This window comes from Pongo pygmaeus, chromosome X (genome assembly GCF_028885625.2).
Source record: "Pongo pygmaeus isolate AG05252 chromosome X, NHGRI_mPonPyg2-v2.0_pri, whole genome shotgun sequence".
NCBI classification, from domain to species: Eukaryota; Metazoa; Chordata; class Mammalia; order Primates; family Hominidae; genus Pongo; species Pongo pygmaeus.
In genome coordinates this window covers 106,893,360-106,911,763 of record NC_072396.2, presented here as the reverse complement: position 1 = coordinate 106,911,763, position 18,404 = coordinate 106,893,360, and the positions used below count along the sequence as shown (strand labels likewise).

Genomic DNA, 18,404 nt, shown 5'->3' with positions numbered 1-18,404 from the left:
AAAGAGCTTTTGCATGGCAAAAGGAACAGTCAGCAGAGTAAACAGACAACTCACAGAGTGGGACAAAACCTTCACAATCTATACATCTGATAAAGGACTAATATCCACAACCTAAAACAAACTCAAACAAATTAACAAGAAAAAAAACCAACAATCCCATCAGAAAGTGGGCCTAGGACATGAATAGACAATTCTTAAAAGAAGATATACAAATGGCCAACAAACATGAAGAAAAGCTCAACGTCACTAATGATCAGGGAAATACAAATAAAAACCAAAATGCAATATCACCATACTCCTGCAAGAATGGCCATAATAAAAAAATTGAAAAAAAATAGATGTTGGTATAGATGCAGTGAAAAAGGAACCCTTCTACACTGCTGGTAGGAATGTAAACTAGTACAACCACTATGGAAAACAGTGTGAAGATTTCTTAAAGAACTAAAAGTAGAACCACCATTTGATCCAGCAATCCCACTACTGGGTATCTACCCAGAGAAAAATAAGTCATTATACAAAAAAGATACTTGTACCCACACATTTATAGCAGTACAATTTGCAATTGCAAAAATGTGGAACCAACCCAAATGCCCATCAATCAATGAGTGGATAAGGAAACTGTGGTATATATCGATATATGTGATGGAATACTACTCAGCCATAAAAAGGAATGAATTAATGGCATTTCCAGCAACCTGTATGGGATTGGAGACTATTATTGTTAGTGAAGTAACTCAGGAATGTAAAACCAAACATCATATGTTCTCACTCATAAGTGCTGTAATCCCAGCACTTTGGGAGGCCAAGGCAGGTGGATCACTTGAGGTCAGGTGTTCCAGACCAGCCTGGCCTACATGGTGAAACCCTGTCTCTACTAAAAATACAAAAATTAGCCAGGTGTGGTGGCACGCACTTGTAATCCCAGCTACTTGGGAGGCTGAGGTGGGACTGCTTGAACCTGGGAGGTGGAGGCTGGAGCGAGCTGAGATCACACCACTGCACTGAGATCACACCACTGCACTCCAGCTAGGATGCAAAGAATGACACAATGGAATTTGGGGACTCGGGGAAAGGGTAGGATGGAGGAGAGGGATAAAAGTCTACAAGTCAGGTTCAGTGTATACTGCTTAGGTGACGGTTGCACCAAAATCTCACAAAATACCACTAAAGAACTTACTCATGTAACCAAATACCACCTGTTCCCCAAAAACCTGTGGAAATAAAAAAAAAAAGTAAACAAATAGTATTGTACAAATACAAAATAAATGAAAAGGAAAATAAAATAAAATAAAAAAAAGAAAGAAATTCCTTTACCCATGTCACCCTAGAAAGAAAGAAAGAAACCAAAAATCATGTGGAATAAAAGGAATGAAAAGACCTCAGGTCACTTTCTGCTGCTACATTTCCAGATACACTCTGTTTCAAATCTTCTATTTTATTACAGGTAGGTATTTTATCTTGGTACCAGCAATCTTTCTTCTAAGAATCTATCCCAAAAACACAATGAAAAAAAACCAAATGGCATAAACACAAGGCCATTACTGGCAGAACAAATCATAACAACAGGAGACTAGAAATAAAACAAATGTCCACCAATAAGTGGTTTATTGAATAATCTAAGGTATATCTATATCCTAGAATACTATGCAGCAATAAAAAGCAAGGACTCCTTCTCTATACTGCTATGTATTGATCTCTAGAATATATTCTTAAGTGGAAAAAATGAGGTGCAGAAATATGTCTGAGCTGTTGCTGTTTGTTATGGTAGACACTAGCCACACGTGGCTATTTAAATTTAGGTTGATTAAATTTAGATGAAATTAATAATTCAGTTCTTCAGTTACAATCACCACATTTTGGGTGTTCAATAACCACAGGGACCTAGTGGCTACTGTGGTGAACAGTGTAGACAGAGACTCTTTTTATCTCTGCAGAAATCATATTGGACTCCACTGAAGTAGAGTAGCCTAGTTTCAAACCATAAAATAGGAGAAAATAATGTATTTGCTTATAATTTTAAAATTAGAAGGTCAAAACAAACATTGATAAAAATGATTATGCATAAAGGGATAGAAGAGCAGCCCAGGATTAAAGACAATCATGTGTATTATCTCAAAATATAATACATATTTAATGGTTTTAAGCACTGAAAAGGATAAGTAATAATGACCAACCCAATAGTAATGGGCAACTCTAGTACCAAGAACGAGACCTCTAAAACATTTCCCACTAAAAAGAACCAGACTCCTTTGGAAAAAATGTCTGACTCCAGGTCTAGGGTAGGAATGGTACCAGAGGAGTCTAGACCAAACTAACATACTCAAAACCATGTCAAGAATAAGTTGAGCTAAAGAAGCTTCCATTCACAAAGACAGAAAAATCTGAACATCAATAAAAGTACTGCAATAGGTTAAAACACATCAAATATAGAAACATCCAGAACTTATGAAAACACTTTAAAATAATAATAGAATAGAACAAAAGAAAACAAAACAAAATCAACTCATTGCTCCCCTTTGAAGTACCCTAGGAGAACAACCCATTATTTTGAAAAGTAGAAATATAACAAAAGAATTAAGCATTCATCTTATTTTCCTATGCATACCATACTAACCTATAGTTGATGAGGGGATGTTTCTTTTCTAGAATAATTCAAGCTAATAAATGCCAAAAATAGAATTAGAACATCACCTTGCTACAACTTTTAATGAAATGTGGACTTATACACATTTAGAGGCTGCAAAATACTTGAGGTATAATGCAGATGGGAATTTTTATAATCAATAAATCTAACAACTTTTGAACCTAGTGATCAATCTTAACATCGTAAGAGGAGAGACAACTAGATACAATTAACCTCCTCATGGTATAATGCTTTAGGAATAAACAACACCACAGATTTTTCTGCCAAAAAAAATCTGAATTGGATCAAGACTCTAAATCTAATACAAATTTAAAGGAAAAGAAGTTGCCAGTGGAATATAATAAACAACACAATAAGGATATAAGTCAGCAAAATCCACAAAGCAAACTCCATAGAGCAAAATATCTTAAGCAAATAAATTGGAATGTGTGATGGTTAATTTTACGTGTCAACTTGACTGAGCAACAAAGGTCCCAGATATTTGGTCAAACATTATTCTGGGCTGGACATGGTGGCTCATGCCTGTAATCCCAGCACTTTGAAAGGCCGAGGTAGGCAAGTCACTTGAGGCCAGGAGTTCAAGACCAGCCGGGCCAACAGCCAAACCCTGTCTCTACTAAAAATACAAAAATTATCCAGGTGTGGTGGCACACGCCTGTAATCCCAGCTACTCAGGTGGCTGAGGCAGGAGAATTGCTTGAACCTGGGAGGTGGAGGTTGCAGTGAGCCGAGATGGTGCCACCGCACTCTAGCCTGGGCAACAGAGAGGGATCCTGTCTAAAAAAAAAAAAAAAAAAAAAAAAAAAAAAAAAAAAGTTATTCTTGGTGTGTCTTTGATGGTGTCTCTGGATTAGATTAACATTCAAATGGGTGAACTGAGTAAAGCAGTTTGCCTTCTCTAATGTGCATGGGCCCCGTCCAATCAATTGAAGATGTAAACAGAACAAAAAGGCTGACCAGGAGGAATTTCTCTGCCTCATTTTCTGAACTGAAACATTGGTCTTTTCCTGCCTTTGGACATGAATTCAAATCACCTTTTCTTGTGTTTCTAGCCAGCAGGCTTTTGGCCTGGAATTTACATTAACTCTCCGGATTCTCAGACCTTCAGTTTTGAATAGGAACTATACCATAGGCTCTCCTGGAAATCAAGTTTGCCTACTGCAGATGTTGACAAATCTCAGCCTTCAAAATTACATGAGCCAACTACTTATAATAAATCTTTATCACTATGGTTCAACTTATAATTTTTCAACATTATGGTGGTACAAAAGTGATATCCATTCAGTAGAAACTGTACTTTGAGTACTCATACAACTGTTTTTCACTTTCTGTACAGTATTCAATAAATTACAGAAGATATTCAATACTTTATTATAAAATAGACTTTGTATTGAATGATTTTGCCCAGGTGTAGGCTAATGTAGGAGTTCTGAGTGTGTTTAACGCAAATTAGGTTAAGCTATGATGTTCAGTAGGTTAGGTGTATTAAGTGCATTTTTGACTTATGATATTTTCAACTTAGGATAGTTTTATTGGGATGTAACTCCATAATAAGTCAAGGACCCTCTGTGTGTTTGTGTGTGTGTGTGTACATATGTGTGTGTGTTTGTGTGTGTATATACATACAAGCATATCTCTTTGCTTTATTGCACTTCACAGATATTGCATGTTTTATAAACAGAAGTTTTGTGGCAACCTTGCATCAAGCATGTCTACTAGCACCATTTTTCCAATAGCATGTGCTCATTTTGTGTGTCTGTCATATTTTGGTAATTCTCACAATATTTCAAAATTTTTAATTATTATTGTAATAGCTGTTGTGGTGATCTGTGAACAGTGGTCTTTGATGTTACTGTTGTAATTGTTTTGGGGCAGGCACCACAAACTACACCCATCTAAGATGACTAACTTAATTGATAAATGTACGTGCTCTAACTGCTTCACTGACTGGCTGTTTCTCGGTCTCTCTCCCTGTCCTCAGGCCTCCCTATTCCCTGAGACATAACAATATTGAAATTAGGCTATTATATTAACCCTATAATGGCTTTGAATGTTCAGGTGAAAGGACGAGTCCTATGTCTCTCACTTTAAATCAAAAGCTAGAAATGATTACACTGAGTGAGCAAGGCATGTCAAAAGTTGAGACAGGCCAAAAGCTAGGCCTCTTGCACCAAACAGCCAGGTTGTGAACACAAAGTAAATGTTTTTCAAGGAGATTAAAAGTTATCCTCTAGTGAACACATGAATGAAAAGAATGCAAAACAGCCTTATTGCTGATAAGGAGAAAGTTTTAGTAACCTGGATAGAAGATCAAATCAGCCACAACATTCCCTTAAGCCAAAGCGTAATCTAGAGCAAGGCTCTAACTCTATTCAGTTCTACGAAGGCTAAGAAAACGTGAGGAAGCAGCAGAAGAAAAGTGTAACCAGAAGAAAAGCTGGAGCTAGCAAAGGTTGGTTTGTGAGGTTTAAGGAAAGAACCCATCTCCACAACATGAAAGTGCAAGGTGAAGTAGCATGTGCTCATGTAGAAGCTACAGCAAATTATCCAGAGACATAGGTAAAATAATTGACGAGGGTTGCTATACTAAACAAAATATTTTCAATGTAGAGAAAACAGTTTTACAGTGGAAGAAGATGCCATGTAGAACTTTCATAGCTAGAAAGTAGAAAACAATGCCTGGCTTCAAAGCTTCAAAGGACAGACTGACTCTTTTTTTTTAGGGGTTAATAAAGCTGGTGACCTAAAATTGAAGCCAATGTTCAATTACCATTCTGAATATCCTAGGGCCCTTAAAAATTATGCTAAATATACTCTGTCTGCATTCTAGAAATAAAACAACAAGCCTAAATGGCAGCACCTCTGTTTACAGCATGGTTTACTGAATACTTTAAGCCCACTATTGAGGCCTACTGCTCAGTGATTCCTCTGGTGGACCCAGGCAAAGTAAATGGAAAAATCTTCTAGAAAGAATTCATTTTACATGACATTGTGAACATTGTGATTCATAGGAAGAGGTCAAAATATCAACATTAAAAAGAATTTGGAAGAAGTTGATTCCAACCCTCATGGATGACTTTGAGGGGTTCAAGACCTCAGTGGAAGAATAACTGCAGATGTGATGGAAACAGCAAGAGATCTAGAATTAAAGTAGAGCTTGAAGATGTGATGGAATTGCTGCAATCTCATGATCAAACTTGAAGAGATAAGGAGTTTTTTCTTCTGGATGAGTAAAGAAAGTGGTTGGTTGAGATGGAATCTACTTCTGGTGAAGATGCAGTGAACATCATTGAAATGACAACAAAAGGTTTAGAATATTACATAAACTTGATAAAGCAGTGGCAGGGTTTGAAAGATTGACCTTAATTTTGAAATAACTTCAACTCTGGGTAAAACGCTATCAAACAGTATCACATGCTTATGGAAAAATCTTTTGTGAAAGGAAGAGTCAATGGATGCAGCAAACTTCATTGTTGTCTTATCTTAAGAAATTATTAGAACTATGCCAGCTTTCAGCAACCACCACCCTGATCTGTTAGCCATCAACAGCATCAAGGCCCTCTACCAACAAAAAGATAATGATTCACTGAAGGCTCAGATGATTGTTAGCAGTTTTTAGCAATAAAGTATTTTTAAATTAAGGTAAGTACACTATTTTTATAGACATGCTTTTGCATATTTAATAGACTACAGTAGTGTAAACATAACTTTTATATGCAGTGGGAAACCATAAAATTCATGTGACTTGCTTAATATGGTATTTGCTTTATTGCAGTGGTCTGCAACTAAACCTGTAATATCTCTGCAATGTCTCTGTGTGTGTGTGTATATATATATACACAGATATACATACATACATATATGTGAGTGTATGTGTATATATGTGTGTATATATACACACATATATACACACATATACATATATATGTACACATATATATATATGAGTGGTTCTGTTTTGTTGGAGAACTCTGACTAAGTAGAAGGTTGAAAAAAAGGATGGACCTTCTTTGAATTAAAAGGGACTTAACACTTTGGAGAAATTACAATTAAAACCAGGAGGAGATAGTACCACATGCTCACCAGAACAACAAAAATGGAAAAGATGGAAAATATCAAGTGTTGGTGAGGATATGGATTAAGTGAAACTCTCACACACTGCTGGTGGGAATATAGATTGAAAAAAAAAAAACACCGTAAAAACTGCTTGGTGGTATCTATGGAGCCACACACAGACATACCCTATGACTCAGGAATGCTATTCTTTGGTATATGCCCAAGAGAGATGAAAATATATGTCCATCTATTTGATACAAACAAAAATGTTCGTATGATCATTTACTCATGATAAGTCAAAAACTGGAAAATACCCAAGTTTTTATAACAGATAACTATATTGTGAAGTATCCAAACAATATAATACTTTACAACAATGAGAATGAATAATCTACAACTACAAACAACGATATACATTAATCTCACACACATTATGTTGATTGAAGGGAGCTAGACACAAGAGAGTGCATGCTGTATGATTCCAGTAATATTTCTTCTAACCTCCTGATAAAGCTTGAGGAAGGAGAAGAATATCAACAACCCATTTCTTTTTCTTTTAAGTTACTTAGTGTCCTCTTATGTTATGTAGCTTAACCTCAGAAAGCAAAGCAAGTTTCTTCTGAGCCCTTTAGAAGTGAACAACTGCATATAAGATCAAAAGCTAATACTATGTCTGGTGGACAGACAATCACTCATGGTGAGTGATTCAGATGAGAATCATACATGGATGCGCGGTCTGCACAAAATCCCACAGTAGTCAATGAGTCACCATGGTAACCATGCTGGCCAAGGAAAGGTGGAAAAAAAGCAAAGAATAATCACTCTGATTTGGTTCATAAAATGTGCGAAGAATTGAAAGAGACTGACATGACCACATTAACACTCCTTAAGTGTTCCTAACAATAGATACTCATCACAACTTCAGTGATATAAACATATATATATGTGCATGTACATACACTGATATATCCACATGCTCTCTCCCTCTCTCTCACCACCAAAGAACTCATGATTCATCAGGTAAGGAAGAAAAACACAATTCAACTGATTCAATTCTAACCACAAATATAAAATTGGAAGTACTATAACTATTCTTTTATAGATTGATCCTTCTAGAGTTGGCCTGTAGATTGTCTTTAGGCCTTTTCTTCTCTTCTTGAGTTGGATGACTCAGTTTTGTTATGATGTCTGTTCTCCCCAAAATGATCTATGCTTTCAATGGAATCCCAGTCAAAATACTAGCATAATTTTTTTTCTAGAAATTAACAAGTTGATATTAAAATTCATGTGGAATTCCCTCAATTTTTGTTTTTCTGATTTAAAGTCTTTTAAAAAATGTAAAACGAGGCTAAAACTGGTAAGACTGCAAGGAGAAATATTAATACATGAATCAAATTGCTAGGGACACCTTCTAACCAACTACATAGTTCAATCCCTATCTGGGAGATCCATGGGAATGACTTATACAGTCAGAAAAAATATTTATTTATTACAAGTGCATATTAAGATCAAGTTATTTCTTCAGTGTGGGTAATTCATTGCTTTCAAAGCAGGCATCACTTAGATGGGTGTCAAGGGCTACTTCAAAGTATACAGCTGCTGATGAAAGGAAATTCCACCTGCTAAACCTCTTCCCCAGTGATGAGATGAAAGTAGCTTCTTTACTTTTAAGCTATTTTGTAAACCTCACAGGAGCTATTCTACCACATGCTTTTGTTCAGATCTATGAACTCACCATAAGCAGGTGTCATGTCCTACCAGGGATTAAGTGCTGGTGGTCTCCTAGGATTGTTGCCCTTTAAGTCAGGAGTAGAAGCTTTGGCAGCCATCATGACCCAAATCCTCAGAATCTGCCTCTTTCAGACACCTGATATGAGCTCAGACATCCACATGAAGAGCTGCACAAGGAGAAAGAGAATCCAGCAATCACTGTGCTTTCTTAGAGTAACTATGTGCCTGGCACCATGCTAGGCACTGGGTTAGTGAACAATGACACTGATACAATTGGGTAGTGATCATAACAATTAGAAGGGTCGTCAGTGGGTTTCTCACTAGGACCTTTTTCTTCTCCTTTCCTCATCTATCTTCTAACAACAAAATTGAAAAGGAATGAGAAGTGACCTCAACTCACACAGGTATTCCTGATTCTGCAATAACCACAGGGCTATGAGCTTGCATTTGTGTTATTACAATCCCGGTTGCAGCAATCCTGTATGTGAGCATTCTTATCCCCATTTTACAGAGGGGGAAGCTGAGGTCAAAGAGAGTCATTACCAGTCTCATCCTCCCATGCCTGGCCTTTACATGGAAAGTAGCTACAGGACACCCTGGAGCAATACACGACACTCACTGGGGTGAGAAGAGTCCTTTATCTCTCTCATTCATCCCAGGGCAGTTCAGCCCCCACTGTGGGGCACCCACAACCTCAACTGAGTCCCAAACATCTGAAGGCAGGACCTTGCTCTCAAAGCCATATTATTCTAGGTCTTCTGCTCTATTAAAAGATGCAGAAGCCCCATAATGACTTCAGGTTTCCATGGCAACTGTGATGCATTGACTTGTCCTCTATATCTCACATGCCTTTGCATAGTTCCTTTGCCTATAGCTGAAAGCATATAGACCACTTTAGACCACCACCTGCAAAAGCATACTCACTAGAGGAACTAGGCTGGGACCCAGGCAATTGGGGAAACTCTGCCCAGTTTGGTAGAAGAAAGCAGGTCCCTGTGGTCAAAAATTTTATTTGTTTAAAAGTGACAGTAGAGGAGTATCACCAGTATCCAGAGACCCAGGACGTACCCCAGGGCTCTTGGTGATGAGCTAGCCCTCTGAGAGTGAAGTGCAAAACTCATACATCATGCTAAGTGGTTAGTCATCTGTGGTGGAAAACTAGAGAATGTCTATAATCACATTTATGATTAAAATGATCTAAAATACCATAAAATGTCATTTAAGGAACCTCAACTTTATTTCATGGAAGCAGGCCTATAATAATATAATCATTTAGTAGGCAGACATCTAGTCAATTCAATAACACATTGGGTTATCCTGGAAAATTTTTATCCTACATTTTTGATACTTTTTCCATGTGGAGAGACATCCATGAAAAAAAAAAAAAGAAAAAAACAAAAACACATGTAGCCTCTCTACACACTCACTCCTTCTCTATCACAGGAATGACTTAACCGACTGGTAAGTTTGAAAGGAGAAATGGGTTGTTCACCCCAGGTCCTCTCCCTTCAAAACTCTAAATAGTAAGCCGCCCTTCAGGAGCAATCATTCTGCTCTGTCCTCAGGGATGGGTCTTACAACGGCCTACAGCTCTACTCCCCTTTCTGTGCCTCACTGGCTCCTCAACTCTTTCTATGGTCTTGCTTTACAATGCTTTCATGTTTAAGAAGCCCCCAAAATACCTTCCTGCTCTTAGTCTGAACTCTAAACCAACTAAAAAAAATCACAAAAAAGTAATAAGTATAATACACTGATTTTATTCCTCATAAAAGTGATATTGGAGAATATGACTTAGATTTACTGTCACATGGGCTTTCTATGAATGAACCCCAGAACTGGACAGATTAGTCCATCCAGCAGTGCTGCATTGGGACAGTCACAAAGGCCAAGGACTGCAATGAACAGTTAACCGCCTGCTGTCTCCTGAAGGAGCCCTGACTATGTGTACCCAAGGAAAGTAATCTCCTTGCCAAGGGCTATCCCTGTAGCAGGAGAAAGTATCTCAGGACATCTTCTTTGAAAAACAGTTCACAAGTGATAGATATCCCTTGTCCCAATAGCATATTCATCAAGCAACCTGCTGAAGATATGATTTTCCATATGGCTTGGGAGTAGCGTGTAGTAGCAGCCTCTGAATTCCTTAAAATGAGTGATTGCAGTGGAAGCTCCTTTTATGGAGGGGGATTTGAATTAGGTTCTAAATTCCAAGAGTGGGTTGAAAATCATATATTGTGAAATTTTCCCTTGAAAAATCCCTTCAAGAAGCAATTGAGGATATGTTCAGAATTCAATACCCACACATAAACTCATATGCAGATTATGGCAAAATATATAACAAAGTCCTACCAAGGCTTTAAGGCTTACAGAATCTCTACAAATTCCAGTATAATAGATTAGAGAAAAAGAGGGAAAGTTCACCAAATCCATATGTTTTGGATATTCATTTCTACTTAACAAAATGTCCCCAATAATAGCCATTTATTATCTCTCAGGATTTTGTGTGTTCACTAGGCTCCACTGGATGATTTCTGCTCAATGTGGTATCTGTCATCAGGGACTGCAATCATCTGAATACAGACAAATGCATTCTGGGACTTCCAAAAAAGCTCACTTACATGGATGACTGATGCTGGCATCTGCTGCGAGCTTAGTGGAGGCTACCATGTAGAGCACCTTGATTCAATACAGAGTCTTCTATGGGAAGGGTAGAAAGATAAAATAGAGTACATCTAGGTAAATCTGAATGTTTTAATGTATATAATTTTGTTTATCTGAAGTTCAAATTCAACTAGTCATACTTTTTTGTTTTGTTTTAAATCTGGAAAGTCTAAGGGGTGACCCTGTGAATCTGTAAGTTTAATGACCATCTGACATGATTCTTCCAATGGGAAAGGTCTGGCGAAAACAAGCAGATCAGATTGTCAAAAAAAAAAAAAAAAAAAAAAGACAAAAGCTGGTAATACCTGGTGTTTGTGGAATAAACGGGCAATGAACACTTGGATACACTGTTGCTGCCAAATTGGTGTATATATTTTTTGAGGCCCACATTATTACAACTTCATAACTTGAATGGCCTTCAATACAGAAGTCCTATTTCACCAACAAAAGAGTTTCAAATGAGGGTTTAGAAAGGGATCCCGAAGTGATTTTGACCTGCAATTTGGTTAAGGAAGCTTGGGTGAGGGGGCAGGTTAGGAGTCATATGAACTTTTGGCCCCAAAGAGGAAAGATAGCTAACATTTATGAAGCCGATTTTTAGCCAAGCCTAGTGCTACATTCTTCACGTTAGTAGTTGGAATTAACCCACACAACAGCCCTGCTAGTGAGGTGTTGCTATTCTCTCTCCACAGATGGATGTGACTACAAAGCACATATTCCTTACCAGAGAAGGATGGCAAAGACATTGCTCACCAGGCCTACTGCTAGAGCCAGGAATAGAATCTGTCAATGTGGGCACCCTAAGGTGCTGGTGGCATTTCCAGCAAGGATCCAAGTTTGGTGCCCCTTCCCCTTGCTTCAGGAATGGTTTGTGGCAGAGCTAGAAGCAGAAGCTTCAGACACGAAGCCAGTATTTCTTCCATCTTTTATGAAAACTCAAGGAAAGGATTGGGCTGCTTATTATCTTGTAGGAAAGGGAGGACCTCTGAGGACACAGAGAAGGAAGAGGAAGAGAGATTTCTCCCAGACAGGAATGATGTCAGAGGTCTACAGGTCCCTCTAGGAGTAGGAACCTGAGAACTGCTCCATATCAAAGCTTGGAGTGGCCCCTGGATGGTCCACCTAGAGTGTGTATCCAGTGTGAGACAGATTTTTCTGTTTGGATCAAAGGATAGATAACAATGGTAGCATTTTTTTCTTATTTCTTGTATGCTTGATGCTCTGGCATCTGAGGCCTTGCTAACTGGGGAGGGACTACTCCTTCCAGGGTTAGCTAATTCCTAGTCCTAACAAAGAACTCACCTAAGGAGCACACCTTTTATATTCAAACTAACTAATCCAGAGCACCTACACATACACACTCACACCTCCTCTACTGGGCTCTTATACTCCAGGCCAATAGTACCCTCCCCTAAACATACCAGAACCTGATTCTGTCAGAGGCATTTGAACCAGAGAAACTCTATTTTGAATAGGGGCTAAGTAAAATAAGGCTGAGACCTACTGGGCTGTATTCCCAGAAGGTCAAGGCATTCTTAGTCACAGGATGAGATAGGAGGTCATAAAGACTTTGCTGATAAAATGGGTTGCAGTAAAGAAGCCAGCTAAAACCCAACAAAACCAAAATGGCTATGAAAGTGACCTCTGGTTGTCCACACTGCTATTATAATGCATTAGCATGCTAAAAGACACTCCCACAAGCACCATGACAGTTTACAAATGCCATGACAACATCAGGAAGTTACCCTATATGGTCTAAAATGAGGAGAAACCTTCAGTTCTGGGAACTGCCCACACCTTTCCTGGAAAACTCATGAATAATCCACCCCCGTGTTCAGCATATAATCAAGAAATACCCATAAAAATGGGCAACCAGCAGCCCTCGGGGCTGCTCTGCCTATGGAGTAGCCATTTTTTTATTCTTTTACTTTCTAAATAAACTTGCTTTCACTTTACTCTATGGACTTGCCCCAAATTCTTTCCTGAGTGAGATCCAAGAACCTTTTCTTGGGGTCTGGATCAGAACCTCTTTCCAGTAACAATTCCAGACAACTTAGGACAGCCCCTGCACCACAGAACCTGCTGAAATTATTCCGAGTAGTCACCCTAAGCCTAATTATCCTGCCTTGTCTGTCATTTACCATGGAAAACCACAATAAAGGCTTTTCCCACGTTTACCTCCTGCCTAAATTGGTGGACTCTGAGTGGACTTATAAGGAATGGAAAGTGCCTCCTCTTGGGAACTTTGAGTAATAAACTATCTCCTTAATGGCAGTTGTCTCCTGATTCCTTGGCCTCACTATCCTAAATAATAGTAAAACCTACATTGTAAAACAATGCCTCAGGAAGAGGGGACTTGAAGGCTCTGAGTCAGCTAGGAAAATGGGCAGCTTCCTGAGTCATGTGGACAGACGAGTGATGACTGCCAGAGCTCTTCCTGCTATATCAGGAGGCTAAATTCCCACAAGTGTAACTGTTTCCTCAAAAAGCATGAAAATTTAACATTGCTGTACTGTCTAATTGAACTGTACAATCCTTTTATTAATATGTATCCCAACCAACTATGAGAAGAGAACACCTGCTTTTACAGATCTGAACAAATAAGTTTCATAAGACTTTTTAAATATTTGCTGATCTGATATCCTGGCGTTATAATGTTAGATTCCTTTTCATTTTTTTATCACGTTTTAAAATAAATGACATAGTTTACATTTATGCCTCAGAATATATCATAGAATAATTATCGAGTTTAGAAATAAACCTTGATGATTGATAGTGTGTGTTTATACTACATCCCATTTAAATGGAAAATGTACGTGAAAAGACTTCATACACTAATGGGGAAGAACAAATTGGTACAACCTCTTTGCAGAGACTATGAGAAAACAAAATGAGGCCCCCATCAGCTGCTACTCTCTTAATCATGGACTATAGAGAGAAACACGCGTGTTGCACCAGAAAAGGTATACAAGCATGGTCACAACAACATGTCTAGTCATATCAAACAATCCCAAAGTCATCTTATTAGAGAAATCTCAGAAACATTATCTTCAGAGAATGAAAAGCTGGATGACAGCACTAACTTAGCTAAAAGTATGGAAACAATTGTATGCCTTGTGTAATTCTCTCACAAGAAGTCTGTGAGGAAGGCATCATCATTTCCAGTTTACAGATTACCAACTCAGACTCACTGATGGAAAATCAATTTTGTAGAGGCATCTAGTAATGACCAGGAGTGGGGATGTAACTCTTACTCTCCTCAAAGGACAACATATGGTCTTCTTTTAGAGATGATGACCGTCTAGGACTTAGACACTTTTTTATGTTGCTAGGATTATGCCCTTATGTGTACTCACTCAACAACCTCCCTCTCTTTGAAGAAGCTGATGGTGCAGATGAAATCCCACTGCAAGGTCCTGTAGGTGGTAATGGGTCTAGTATGAGGGTCAAGGGCTTGTGACTCCTACCTCCTCTTCATCTGCACTCTCTCTTCATTTGAGACTCAATGGGAAACTGCTTTTCCAATATCAATCTAGAAGATCAAACAAGGGAGGAGAAAATGAAAAGGAATTAAAGAAAATGGTTCAATGAGCTTCTTCAGCCTCCCTCAATCCTTCAGCAAAGTTCTCCTGCAACACAGAAATGGCCCCAGTGCTTCATTCACAATGTTCTACTTCCTGCTCCATCTCCTGGTGGTCTTTGTGGCAGTTATGCTGTTTGGATTAGGTGACAGTCATCATTTCTCTGAGAGGGAAGGAAAAGGTGGGCCAGGACAAACATTTGTTGAAGTCCTACTAGGTGCCATCTACTCTGTACAGGATTTCCAATTTACCCCACAGAACAGTTCTGTGAGGAAGGCATTGTGAGTTCCTTTTACAGATGACCAAGAACAGGCTGACAGAGGCTAAGAAAGGATTCCAGTGTCATACATCAAGTAAGGGACAGGAATGAAGTTACAGCTTTTGCCATCATCACAACGTCCATGCATTCTCAATAGAGGAGATATTGTCCCCAGGGGGCTGAAAATTGATTCTGGAGGGTGGGGAGATGGTAGACGTTACAATGGTTTGTGGCACTACAATGAACCACACAGCACACAAACAGTTAACACTATATCTGTGCTATTAAAATTTCATGTTCCAGGCAGGAAAGAACTAATAAGGAAAAAAATGAATGTCTAAAAAGCCTCCTTTGGATCATAAATAATGAAAGAAAGTTAAGAAACATTGCATGTACTCGGGGACTTCTGTGGATGATGAGCCACCAAGGCTTAGGGACTAGTCATTTTACAATCCCTCTTGGATGCTCACTCAACAACCCCTCTTGGTGATGATGAGGATAATGATGAAATCCTGCCCCTAGGGCCAAGAGACCTGTGTATGGGAGCCATGTGAACTGACTGTCTTTTAAGATGGCAGACAGGGGCTCAGTCAGACAACAGGTATTTCTTCTGGGAGAGATGATATTAATGTTTTTAAAATTGTAATCATATCATACTCTAAGTTGTATATCCTTTAACCTTCACCTTCACCCAAGTAACCTATTGTGAAATCCATAGTTTAGGTCAGGTTATAGGAAGTTAGGAGAGGTTAAGTAAATCAGGGGAACTATGTTGTTAATGCCTGCTCAGTAATAGAACCTGGAGTTTCATTAAAGCTTTGTGCCCTTAGGCTGCCAGGAATCTGAGTGCTCTAATCTCCCTGGCACTCATGTTCCAGTCTGTACCACAGATACCAAGATGTTGGATTTTCTATTGTGATGCATTTGTTCAATAAAATATCCCAGCATTTAACATAGGTATACATGAATCCATACCAATATAAACAAAAGTTTGAATTAATAAAGAAATAGGTGAGAGAAGGAAAATTGTCTTTTTCAAATAATTCTAAGTGAAATATGTAGCTATCTGCTCTCCCTGAGGTCAAGCTTAATTTTGCACCCCACTTGCTGAGGGTAGGGCTGATTTTGTGACTTTCTCCTAAAGAACAGAGTAGGGAATAAAAAATAGTTATTAGAAACTTGACAGACACCACTTTCACCAAGTGATGAAACATTATCACCAGTGACTTCATGTGGGCATTATGTAAACCCAGATATGATGTGACAAGAAGGGCACTTCAACTCTGTGGCATTCTTTCTCAAAACCTATAACACTAGTCTAATCACAAGAAAAACTAAGTCTGTACTCCTCAAGACAATCAGTCATGAAAATCATCTGGCAGTTCCTTACATGGATAGAGTTATCATATGACTCAGCAATTCCATTCCTAGGTACACACCCAAGATCAACACATTTGTCTACATAAAAACTTGTACACAAATGTACACAGCAATCTTATTTGCAATAGCCCAAAACTGGAAGCAACTCAAATGTCCACTAATTGATGAATGTGTTTAAATGTGATATATTATGATTATTCTTTGCCAATAAAAGGAATGAAGTATGGATATGCCATAATATAGATGAACCTTCAAAACATATGTGAAGTGAAAGAAGATATATGCAAAAGACCAAATATTATATAATTGCATTTACATGAAATTTCTGGAGTAAAGAAATCCACAGAGACACCAAGCATATCTGTGGTTTGAGGCTTGGGGTGGGAGCAAGGATTAATTGCATTCAAGCATGATGAGACTTTTTGGAGTGATGGAAATGTCTAAAACTTAGTTATGGGATGGTTGAACAATGCTATACATTTAATAAAATTCATCAAATTATGCCCTTTAAATGCATAAATTATATTGTCTGTAGGTTTAGCTGCAAGAAAGCTGTTAAAAAATATGATATTGATCTGGTCTTCTGACATTGATTTGACGTACCTGCTTCATATAAACATGAATGTATACAACTGTAGCGATATCCCAATCTGCTAACTCTTTCCTGTGTTCCTCCAAGCAATGACTGTCCCCTTTCCCTTCATGCTACCTTGGGTTTTGCTTGTGTGCAAAATTTGATAACTTCTGATCACTTCCACATCCTCCAATTATGGTAGTGGCTTGAGAGTTGATCCATGACAAAGTCCAGCACCTGCCTTGTGTGACTAGATGTCAACATGACTAGTTTCTTCATTCTTCTGCAGCCACATGACTCCACTTGGGGAGCCTAAACGGAACTACCTTTATGGGTGTCAGTATGGCAACACCTAGCAAAGGGTTACATAGGTGTACACCTTTTGCACCAACAATTCTCTTTTAGAAGTTTATCTTAAAGACATAGTGGAAGATGTTGATAAGGACCCAGTGTTAAGGCCTGTCATCCTGATAATTCCCTTCCTTCACTGCAGAGCCTGAATTTAGAGACCAAATGGGACCGAAGGCCATAAAGAGGCAGAAGGAAGAGGGAAACGTAGTTGTCAGTACACACGAACTCTCTCTTATACAATAATCATGTTCTGTTATCACAATACCAGAATTCTCCTAGGAGGAACACATTCTGCTTACCAGTACAAACAGCTATGGGAACTGTGCCCTTTTGCAGTGCACAGACTCTGAAAAGATTTCATCCACAGAATGTCAGTAATAGGAACTATCAGAATACTCTGAATAACATAGAGTTGTAAAACTGATAATATCACATCCATAGGATGGAATTCTAGAAGGTAGCAAAAACAAATTATAATAAAAATAATCATGAAAAAATGATTTCTTGCAGACAAGATTAATGATTCACATTATTTTTAATGTGTGGAAAAACAGGCATTTTCATACTGTGATATAAGGAATATAAATTAGTAATAGTATTTTGAAGAATATTATAGTTCAAAGGATTTTGAAATGACATTTTCAGGAACTTATAAATAAATGCTCACAAAGATATTTGCATCTATATGAGCACAGTGTTAAGTATACTATTGTTTGTAATAGAAAAAAATAGTAAGGGAACTAAATTTTTGTAATTAGGATACAAATTAAATAAATTTTAGGGCATCCACATGATGAGCTGATACCCAGGCCACTAAAAAAATGACACTAAAATTTTGTTGTAGTTATTTCAAATGTTATCATAAAAATATATTTACACAGAAAGGTAATCACAATAACAGTAAAAGTGGGTTACAAAAATCATAAATGGTCTGATGCCATTTTTGCTTATATAGGCTTCTAGCTATTTAACCACAAGTCTCAACGCATAAACATTAAAATGATCTTTTAGTTCCTCTCACATACCTCTTTCTCTTTAACATACTAAAAACCCGTACTTCCTGCTTAGAGGCCTTCAGTATCTTTTTTTGCCTGTGTATGCCACCTTTTACACCCAGACTTCCAGAAAGTTCTATCTTGTAAGTTTGGACCACAGTCCCTCCCTTTCACC

General features: G+C 38.1%; 1 protein-coding gene across 50 annotated transcripts in view; it reads right to left on the bottom strand.

Moving 5' to 3' along the window:
• LOC129023809 (ras-related protein Rab-40A-like) overlaps positions 1-18,404 on the bottom strand; it is a 194,516-nt gene that overhangs the window by 109,056 nt on the left and 67,056 nt on the right. For 14 of the 50 annotated variants that reach the window (XR_010125410.1, XR_010125407.1, XR_010125397.1 and 11 more), the window contains 2 exons: positions 14,557-14,621; positions 8,436-8,598 (listed from right to left, as the gene is read on the bottom strand). The exons of 9 other annotated variants lie outside the window; for them this stretch is intronic. The gene's annotated coding sequence lies outside the window, so the exon portion shown is untranslated. Of the gene's footprint in view, positions 1-8,435; positions 8,599-11,046; positions 11,126-14,445; positions 14,622-18,404 lie in introns of all 50 variants that reach the window. 27 more of the 50 variants (XR_010125404.1, XR_010125377.1, XR_010125388.1 and 24 more) reach the window with 6 other exon arrangements.